Source organism: Ruditapes philippinarum, unplaced genomic scaffold, assembly GCF_026571515.1.
Source record: "Ruditapes philippinarum isolate M1 unplaced genomic scaffold, ASM2657151v2 ctg2985_1_1_1_1, whole genome shotgun sequence".
Classification (NCBI taxonomy): Eukaryota; Metazoa; Mollusca; class Bivalvia; order Venerida; family Veneridae; genus Ruditapes; species Ruditapes philippinarum.
Window position 1 is genome coordinate 111,973 of NW_026856852.1, and position 11,513 is coordinate 123,485.

The window sequence follows — 11,513 nt, forward strand, 5'->3', positions numbered from 1 at the left end:
GTCAAAAGTTGTAGTTACAGCATTTTAAGCTATTTTCTCACCTCCGATCAGATCAACTCGATCGTCCCGATCACAATAATTCCCCGATAAAGCCCGACCAAGCTGGATTAAATGCAAATTCACGACTCCTACACGACCTCAAGTCGACCATGTTTACGACTTCTTCTCGACGACAACCCGACCAACATCCCGACTTCTTCTCGATCACCCAGACCTATACGCGAGTCATACACGATCTCAACTAGACTAACTGGACCTCTGCTCGATCGTTGCCAGATTTCCACCCGACCAGATCGGATAATGCTCGAGTAGAAGTCGAGATGATCGTGTACAGATCGGGTAAGAGATGTATACCCGATGTATACCCGACCAAACTAGATCGTTACACGATTTATTCTCGATCAACTAGATCTTCTACTCGATCACTATACGATCGCTTCTCGACGTCTTATCTACTCGATCGCTACTCGAATTTTTTTGACATGTCAAAAAAATTCGGGTAGGAAGCCCGAGCCATGCCGACCAAGGTAGACCGCTCCGACCACCCCCGATCACGCATGCAGACCGAGCTAGACCGCTACCCGATCGCTTGATCGAGTTGATCTGATCGGCGGTGAGAACACAGCATAATGTAGGTTTGAAGATTTTATATATTTTGTGTCCAGTCCATAACTTATTCATAGATGAAGGGATTTTAAAAATTCTTTGCACAAATAATCACAATAATAAGACGATATGTCAGGTGCAAAATATGGGTCCCTATCTTCAAGGTTACACTTAGAGGTCAAAGATTAACATAGTCTGTTATAGGGTATATTTTGTGTTCTATCTTTTACTTCTTCATAGTTCAAGGGATTTTGAAAATACTTGGCACAAATAGTGACAATAATAAGATGATATGTCATGCACAACACCTGTACCCCTACCTCCAAGGTCAAGGTTACACTTAGAGGTCAAAGCTTAACATGAGCAATTTTTAAATTCTTTGTGTCATTTTATTTCTTTTATAAATGTATTGTTGCATTTGCAGATCTAGCATTGATCATAATTTTGGACTGAAAGTCCTAAGATCCATACCTCAATCATTTGAAAAAGCACAATTTTATGCATCACAGGACGTTGGTAACTCTGTTACAAACTCTTGTATAAACTTATTTAGGAAAACACATTTAAGTCTTATTGTGTATAACTACAAAGCCCATAGCTTAGATATTTGGCATGTAGCATCAATTTGTAGATTTCCACAAAAGTTTATTTATCTTGACTCTCAGGTCAAAATTAGCCTTGGTCCTGAAGTAACTTGCTTTATGTATACTAACATATAGGAAAACATATCTTTTTTGCGGATAAATACTATGCCTCTATATTTGGCATAATTATAGCATTGCCTAGAACACCTCTATATAAGTTTTATGAATCATGCACTTAGGGTAAAAAATGCCTCCACCTTGGAGGTCATATAGTATCATAAGGATCATTAAGATAAAACATTTGTCAGACAAGTTGTTTGATTGTTCTTTATCCTAATAAAAAAAATATTTTAGATACTCAAACAAATTTACATTCGAGGGTATATTGCCCTGCCTCTGCGGTGCTCTTGTTATTCAAATTGGCTCCAGAAGACAAAAAAAGGAAAACCTTTTTTTTCTTTAATTCTACTTTTAAAAGATTTGATGTTTGCTTTTAGAAAAGTGAAAAAAGTCATGGAAACCCCAATGTCTTTTTATAAATAAAAAGTGTATATCTGTTTAAATGAATCTGTTAGTTCAGACAATGAGCTGTTTACACATATAAATCTTTTGTTATTTAGTTGTTAAATTTACTTTTAGTACTAATTACCAGTTGGAATGTCAAAGTCCTCTAACATATCAATAACTTATTGTTCTTGGCAGAAATATATTGAGAAGCTGCAAAAAGACTGGGTTGATGATCTAACTAAAATGATCCACACACCATCACACAAGATTATGGCGAGACCGGCTATCCCATGGAAGCCAAAGTTGACAGCTGGTGGGTAAATAGGCATGAAGATCTAAATCCAACAAATAAAGATAATTTCAGCACTGAACATAATGACAAGGGTAAAGATGCCAGGAATACAGAACATGCTGTTGATCACAAAAAACATTATGATGACAATAACCATAATTGTAGGAATTATTCCTCTAAACATGTCGATGACCACACAAAACATAACGATAGTAAAAAAGAGGATGACAAACAATCCTAAAAACAAAGGGGTGACCGTCAACATCATGGGAGAAACTTCAAAAAGAATGAAGACATAAGGAAAGAAACTGAAGATGGCAACCAATCAAGGACCAAAGATAAAGATAGTCAAGAGAAAAGAAGTCATTCGCCATTGAGAAATGAGACAGCAATTCCTAAGACAGATAACAAACGTTCTGTTGGTAAAGAAAAAGGTTCATCATTAAACATAGGACATAAACTAGCAACACATGCCGATAGAGATAGTACAGTTATGGAAAAAACTGTGAAATCAAATCAAGGTAATAAAAAAGACAAAAACGCCAATAAACACAATAAGGATAAAGGAAAGCAAGAGAATATTGTTGAAGAGTTTGATATAGGAGTTGTAATGGCTGATTATTCAAGTAATGATCAGGTAATAGACAAGAAACCAGAATCACCATCAAATAAGTAGGAAAGGATGGTCTCAACATGATGGCACACATTCTGAAGAGATTCATGAATCTGTAACTGATAGAGCTGAAGGAATGTTCTGCCAAGAGAATTCTAGAAGAAAAAAGAAGAATGCAAAGAAAAAGAAATGACTAAGACATTGTTGTTGTTGTTGTTGTTGTTGTTGTTATGATTATATTTTCAATGTTTCAAAATAACAATAAGTATTGTTTGCTGTCAACAAATATTTGGGATGAATGGATTATGTTTGCATATAAATATATTACTATAGTCTAACTTGAGCTAATGGTCACATCTGAGTAGTAGTCACTTGCCAAAAACAGTCATGTTGATTCCCAACCCACTCCCTATTTAAATGGCCATGAAAAGCGGTCAGTTGCTGTCTGCGGCCAGCGGTGACTAGAATAAGCTTCCCTGTGGCCATTTTGAACCCAAACAATGGTCAGTGTCACTTTGTTGACATCAAACAAAAGGTATGAGGATACAAATAACTCAGTGTTGGGTATCATTAATGTCCATTGTTTAGACACGCTTGATTGTAACATATTCAAACTGACTTAACTTTTCCGTTTAAAATGATAGACGTGCTCGTTTGAATTTAATTGAGTTAAACATTTTTATTTATAAATCAAGCAAGTACAAAGCGGAAGTTACAATTGTAATCAGCACTAGGAAACAAAACAAAATGCTGTGATTGGGATTATTAGAAGTGACATCTAAAATGACCATAATCAGTTAATATCAAGCTTTATTTTCCTGAGTTCAAAAATCAAAATACATCATAAGTTTCTGACATGGAGTTTTTTTCTGAAAATTTGATCTTTAAATAGACCAAATTGATCGTGACCTTCACTCATAAATGACCTTGAGAAACAAATTATTTGATTTCGCTATAATTTTTGCTATAACTCACTTATGGAACGCCATTCTGCCATGCCGATTGCAATTTACGAAATGACATTTGCTAATGATAAATGCGAAATGCAATTTGCGAAATGACATTTGCAAATGATTATTGCGAAATGACAAATGCGAAATGGCTATATGCGCTTCTTACTCTCTGGGGCTGGAATGGATGACCAGCAAATTGACGAATTTATCTTGAAACAAACAAAAATCCATGTCTGATATGCAACTACTTTTTAAAGTCAATTCGTGAGCTCAGGATGGTTCCGTTCATATGGACCGGCTACAGAATATGTAAATATTGCTGATGTCAAAACGCTTCTTCGTTCTCACCACAATGATATGTTTACAAGATGTGCTGTAATGGATAGATCATCGAATCACAACCAAAGGATCGAATGGTTTTGGCAATATTTGAGATAATCTCTGTTACAGACGTGCATGGATTATTTTGAGTGGTGTTTGCAAACAGACAACGTTCTTCATATATATTGCTTGAAGTTCTGTTTCATTCCTGCAACTCGTAATGAACTTCAATATCATGCACACCATTGGAATAAGCATCGTGTGCGAAAGATGAAGAATGTAAGATCTCTTTCTGAAATACCAAACATGATGTACACTACTGCTGAATTGTATTGCTGTACCGAGCAGAGCAAAGTTGCTGATGAAGTGGAGGTTGATCATTGCTTGCAAATAAAAACTGTTATGAACGTAATCAGTATTGCTTTCAAAAATGTTTTCCGACTGGGCCCAATGACAGTTATTTTCTGTCATTGAACAATACAGATGGCAGATGCCAACTAATCTTGATAGAGCATTTGAACTGTTTTCAAATTTGATCATGGAAGTATATAGAAGTGAAAAGATTTGAAATACATGTAAATAAAATCATTGTGGCACAGTAAAATTAAGAATAAAGAATTATCGATTCATTTGTTATACATGTACCATAATTTTAACCATTATAATACTCCCGCAAAAGAAGTTTAAGAAGGGAAATTATTGAGTCGGTTGTCGGGGTGGTCGGTCGGTCTGTATGCATAAATATCTACATTCTTGTGGCGCCAGCTTCTTTCACAAATTCTTTAGGGAATGGTTACAAACTTACAATACATCATCATCATGAAGTGAAGATATATATTTTACAAAAGTCAGTTAGGGCAATCCAGGCATTGCAGATCTTTGAATATAGACATGCACATATGTATTATTTGAAACATTAAAGATTGTGGAGCAAAAGCTTTCATATTTCTTAAGTGACTGGCTTCAATCTTAAATTATATCATAATCATGAAGTGAATATGAGCATGCCACAAAATTATGGTCTGTCAGTTCAGGCATTGCAGAGTTATGTTCCCTTGAACTCAGACATTTTATGTATAAAGGCTTAAATTATTCCTGCATGAAATTAAAGTTTGTTGTGCGGGGGTTATTATTCGCATCTGTGACAATTTTAGATTGAACAAGTAAATTCATTAAATTTATTATGTATATGGTTATCGAGGCATGATATGTAACTCACAAACAGTACTATCTCTCCAGTATGTATTCTCATGTATGAATTCATGTTCTTCGGCAAAAAGAGGGCTTTTTGGTCAAAATGCAAAATACTAACAAATTGAGACGAGTTGGTCCACTGGTAGGACACTCGCATGGGATGCGATAGTTCCAAAGTTCGATCCTCGACGGGGACCTATTTGGTGTTTCATCGAGCATTTGAAATAGCGTAAAAGGTCGTATCAATGAATGAATTGTGGGTTCAGAGTGCTATGTGCCTCCACAATTCATTGGAACTCCCATTCTCTCCCTATCTCGGTAAAACAGGACGACTGTACTTGTCCCCGAGAGGGATTAAACAGTATTGGTAGAGAGATATTTGAGAAAAAAATCAACAATCTTGTAAAAATCATATGTCTTATTTATTTGATTCAAACAGAGAACAAAATTAAAGGAGAGAACACATCAGAATCAAATTCAAGGGAAGAAACACGTCAATTATAAACTACAAATTAACAAGCTGAACTTAGCAATCTCCATCATCATCATCAACAACAGCAGCAAGGCTTCTGACTCACTATGTTGCAAACTCTTTTTCTTTTGTCTGTAAATCTAAGAAACATGCATGTTATAATACAACAAGGTAACAAATTATCCAAAAGAAGGCAAAAGAAAACACACGTTTAACTTAACAAACTTATTAGCATATTGAAAAATTAGGTATCTCCAAGCAGAGTGTAAATTTTATGGGTAACATTATATGAATTGGGAAAAAATCTTGCTTAAAATACAGATATTATATCAAAAGATAATTCATGGATACAAATGCTATGATTGAATATTACCAGTATAAAATATACAGCTAGAATATGAGATATTAATAAGTTTTATACTATTTAAAGAATGTTTTTACATTGTGATCTAATACCAAACTTTAAACTGGACGGGTCCTTTCGGAAACGGAAGTAGCTATGTCTCGCCTCATATATCACAGAATGGAATGTTTCTTTTAACATGAAGGCCGAATTGTAACACTTGTATTTATTTTCAACAGCGCTGCATGTTGCAAAAGTGCTCATCTTTTTCTGCGTATGTGCGAATGAGATGTATTGACCTATCAGAGATATGGCCCGGATATGTACTAACTATTGAAATTTACAAAAGGTAATAACTCTTAATCTATGAAAAAAGAGTCATGGTTTTTGTGTAATACACTTCACATATATGTAATTAATCTACCTACAAAGCTTCAAATTGATATCTATTATACGTTTTGATATAGCCCAGACAAGAATTTAGTATAGAAATTTACAAAGGGCAATAACTCATAAACTATGGAAGGAAGAGTTATGGTTCTTTTGCACTTTTTCATGTGATATAGCTTCCTATCAAGTTTCAAGTGGATGCCTCTTGTAGTAGAGTTGTGGAGCAGACACAAAAGTGTGACGGACAGACAGAAGGACGGACAGACAGACGGACAACGAAGTTGAACCCTGTACTAATTCGGACTCATTCAATGGAAAACATACATGTAGCATCATATTATTGTTTTGGCATCAAATGACTGCATATCATAATAAAAAAATACACAGCAAAGACTGAAATAATAATACAAGCAGAATCAACTCACACATAAATTCTGTTAAATTGTACTCATAACTAATAAACATGATAAATGTCCCATACAATACTAAAAGAACAACTTCATTTCTTTTTCTTTTATTCAAAAGTTTCATTCATAAAAGCCAATATTTTGTCAATCAGATTGCAAGTTATCAGGTACACAACAACTCATTCTTAGGGAAACTCTACACCATTACCATTTTTGGTACATACAATAAGAGGTGAAGTACATGTACTAGTAATAGGACTAACATTATATAAATTCTTGTTATATGAATCCCCAAAATTTCAAACAAATACATTTTTCGTCTAACAAAATGTCTTGAAAGAAAGGACTATGAAAGCGTTCATTACCTTACATATTTATTTAATATGGCTCTAAAAAATTCAACATGTAAAAAAGAAAACTAGATATGAAGGGACCTTTAGAGGACAGTGCAATTGATTTTTTCTGAAGAAAAAAATCTTTTGAAATAATTTCTTTTGTATTACTAGTATTGAACAGAATAAAAACAAGAGCTGGTCGTATTACAGCCAAAGCTCAAGTATTCAAAGTTTTCACTATATTAGAGATTTTGACAGAGATACAATCAAAATTGAAAATATCAGTATAAATAAAGTTGGAATATTAGAAACTAGTTACATTAGAAAAAGCTTACATTGAAACAAATAAGGTAAACATGCTCCATCACTTTAATGACTATCATTTTATTAAAGTTCTGACATAAGATTCCAGCAAGTCACATCACATTTCTTTACAGTAACAGACTATTTTGGATCGGTGGCATATACTGGACAGAATTTATTAGCATCGACGTAATCGATCTACTGATTCTAAATTATCACCTCTACTTTTCAAGTCCTTGAAATCTCTTGACACATTTTTCTCCGTTTGCACATTTGCTGAGCCACTTAGCTTCGATGACGCATTAGCTCAACCTACATTTCCCAGTTTGCTTCGTTTTGTTGACCTTTCAGCTGGACACACTTTTTTCTCAGAGTCACTGAAGTACATCAGTAGTTTGTTTTGCATACCCATGTATAATCTTGTGGCTCCAATATACTTCTTATTGTGTTGAATGTAGTTAAAAACAGAAAAATTATCTTCATCAACCATCTCGTCCATCATAATTAAAAGGACTATATAACCCTCATTTTAACATTCATCGTGAAATTAAAGATCTACTAGCAGTCTGTTTCTCACAGTTTCATAGTCATCATTACAACCTAAGTGCAGTTTCAATAATTTGTGTTTGATAGAGCGCATCAACTTAAGCTCCAGCTCTGTTCCCCTTTACACCACAGCGTATCAAGTACTCCTCAGCCTGCAATACGAAACAATAACAGTAAGTATTTAAAGTTACTTGCTACAGGGCATTGGCAGTGTTCATTACCATTAATGTCAATAAATAGTCTAAATCAAGCCCAGTTTTTGTATGTATTTTTTTGGTTCGGGTGATCATTTATCAAGAACTTATTGCTAAGTTTTTACTATCAACAATATGAACTGTCAGATTACTATGGATGGCTTTTCAGTAAGGCTTTGGTCAATTTTAAACATTTATCTACAATAACAGCTGCCTGCTGTCATAATGAGTATTTTTTTTTTAAATTGATATCTTTGTGACAATGGCTACTGTACTTGCCCGCAAAAATTAACCAAGCTGTGAAGCTGACGCGATTGCCAACACTAGGGTGAGTACAATATCTTGAAATATTCTTGGGGCTAAAAATCATACCTTCATTTTTCTGTTTTTGTTGCAACAACTAGAGAACTTGTTGGCATCTTTCTTGATGCTTTTAAGGACATGAGTTTCCATTTAAGTCTTCTAAAGTAGGAGCACTACCTATAAAATGTTTTGAAAGAGTTAAATTATTTTATATTAGCTAGCAAAGCAAATAGAAAGCAAATGTTTCCTTAAAATGGGCGTCTCATGGAATTTCCAACAACATGTTACATTTTGGTCATTTTGAGATAATTAAATGTTCACAAATCACAATCTATTACAGACATTTTCATATAAAAAGTATTTTAAACTGTAGCTTGGATATTTATTGATTTTTTTGATAACTATTTAAACTATATACAAGCGAAATACCGGAAATTACTTTTTTAAACAATTGATAAAAAAGTTAAAAACATATATAAATGGTCAATTACTGCTAATGATACTAAAGTTCTTTTTTAATATATTATCACACAGTAAAAGGATATAAACATTTGATAAGCATTGCAAACACATTTAAAATGTCATGTCGGGTCCAAATCGTTAGCAAAACCACTTGTTTACATTTATGTGAATATCGTAATTAAAACTATAATTTTCCTCAAAATATGCCATATTTTGTATAAAATTAATAGGAAAAACACTGCATACAAAAGAAATTTCTTATGGAAATATTATTATGTAAATACTAAATATTATTTGTAATATCTGGTCATTCCTGGTACAAAGTACCTCCTGCATTAAGTACTTTGAGGATACTGTCGTAGATCTTATCCTTCAACACGCCTTAATTGAAGCTTTAAAAAAAACAAACATGTTGAAAAATATTCTTTATTACTGTTTATCTTGATTTTTTACTTCGCAAACATCTGTTTACTACCTACCTTCCTGGAAGACAGCGGTCTGAATTAATGGTGGAAATTGATCTGAAATAACCTTGTGCCAATAAGCATTTTGCATTTATCATATTAGCAAATATCATTTCGCATTTGTCATTTCGCAAATAACAATTCGCAAATAGCAATTCGCATGGCAGAATGGCTTTCCATACTGACTATTACTTTGTTATTTATGAATTGATTGTCTTCAAACTTGAAGAAAACTTCAGTTTGGTCCTTGACTCATAATTGACCTAAATCTTATAGGTCCAATTATTGAAAATTCAGTGTTTCTTTCTTAAACTGAAAGAATCAAGTGGATTTTCTTCATACACAACAATCCTTTGAACAAGACATTTCAGAAAATCTTAATTGACTGACCTTCATATGACCATGCAATTTAAGTTTAACTGAAATTTGCATTTATTCATGGATGTGATTTATATATTTTTATGTATATTTATGTACTTGGACAAAAGAGCACTTACATGTAATACAAAACTTACATGATGAATAATTTAAATAGGACTTTTAAATGACATTGATTGTCAAGGACAAATTAATTGAATTAAGCATAAATTGTCCATACCTTTGCTACATTTTTTACAGATTTTGATTCCTTCTTGGACAAAGGAATACTTATGACAAGACCGACTTGTTGAATGAGTCAAATATGACATTGACTTCAATTTATCCTTGACCATCAAGATCAAATTATTGTTTTTTGCTTAAATTGTCATAATGTTATTTATTTACTGATTTGGTTTTCATTTTTGGACAAAAGAACACTAAACTGATACGATTAATAGGTCAAATATGCCAAAAACCACAATGAATTTAAATAAGCTTGATCTCGTACTCGTTATAACATAATTATTAGTATGCAATTTATTTTAATATGCCTAACAAAATTATTTTGGTGATAGATGCCCTCTATCCTAACCCGAAAACAACCACACCAAAGCAAGTTAGCTTTTAAACAATTACTTCGACTTAGGGCCCGTCCGTTTTATTCTATGAAAACCCAACCTGCTGTATAAGTTTTGGATTAGATTTGGGAAGAGACCTTTTTACAAAAAGTAAACAATGTGATGATAAACTATAGCTTAGTACTAGGGGCCCTTAGGCCAAGACTGCGCTGCGCACGGTCGATTTTGTCCTCTATATATACGGTTTATGTTGCATAGAAAGAATGACCATACACAAGCCGGCGGCGGCCATGTGTAATAACAGACCGCGTCGGCCCATTTTGAATTCCATATTCTAGAAACCTGACCATCATTCGACGTTATAAATAGAAAGCGAATAAAAAAAATACTCCCGAAGTTAAGCGGAGCTGATCGTAAATAACACGGTTTGGGCTTTGAATCGGGAATTGAGGGTCTAGTCCGCCCTAGAACGGAGAGATATACCCCATCATACAGATAAAATTTGTAAATAGATAGCGTACTTAGCATTTAAATTATAAAAAATACGTTATAGTCAAAATAATATTGACAATATAACTCCGTTCTATTACCTATTTGTAAGGAAATGCTGTCATAAGCGTAAGGTGCTTGTAGACTGGCGGCAGATCTATTTAGATCGCGGTATTTACAACCATCATGACTTATTTCATCAGCCCACGCAGGTGTCAATGAAAGAAAAAGGGCATTAAAGTACCGTCGCCGCTCAGTCTAGATTACAATATGCGGCACTAGTGTGAACAAAAACCTTTATCCTGTCGTTACTAATATAATTTTTATTAATCACAAAGAACTATTATCTCTTCATAAGCAAGCGACCACAAGTTACAGTGCACTTAAGTCTGATTTTACTATACCATGCGGAATATTGAACAAAAACCTTACCTGTCGTTAAAAAAGCTTTTCATTAATCCAAAATTATGAACTTGACTGGACTTTTCTGTTTACGGTTGATAACCGGAGGGGATGAATTAATGAAATATGACCCAATGAAGAAGTGGTTTTTTTAACAACGCATTCAATTATACAGACTTCCTGCCGACTAAGGCCGTGTTGGTATCAATGAAAACTCTACCGTCTTATGAATATCGAAAAAAAACTTAAAAACGAAATTAAAGATCACTCATGCGTAAAATTCATTAAAAATATTAATATAGACCTTACCCCAGTCTTACTCCTGCTATCCAAACTATTAAGACAAGTTTTATATGCCTATTCGTAAAATCGGCCCAGTTAGAGGACAGTTTAAA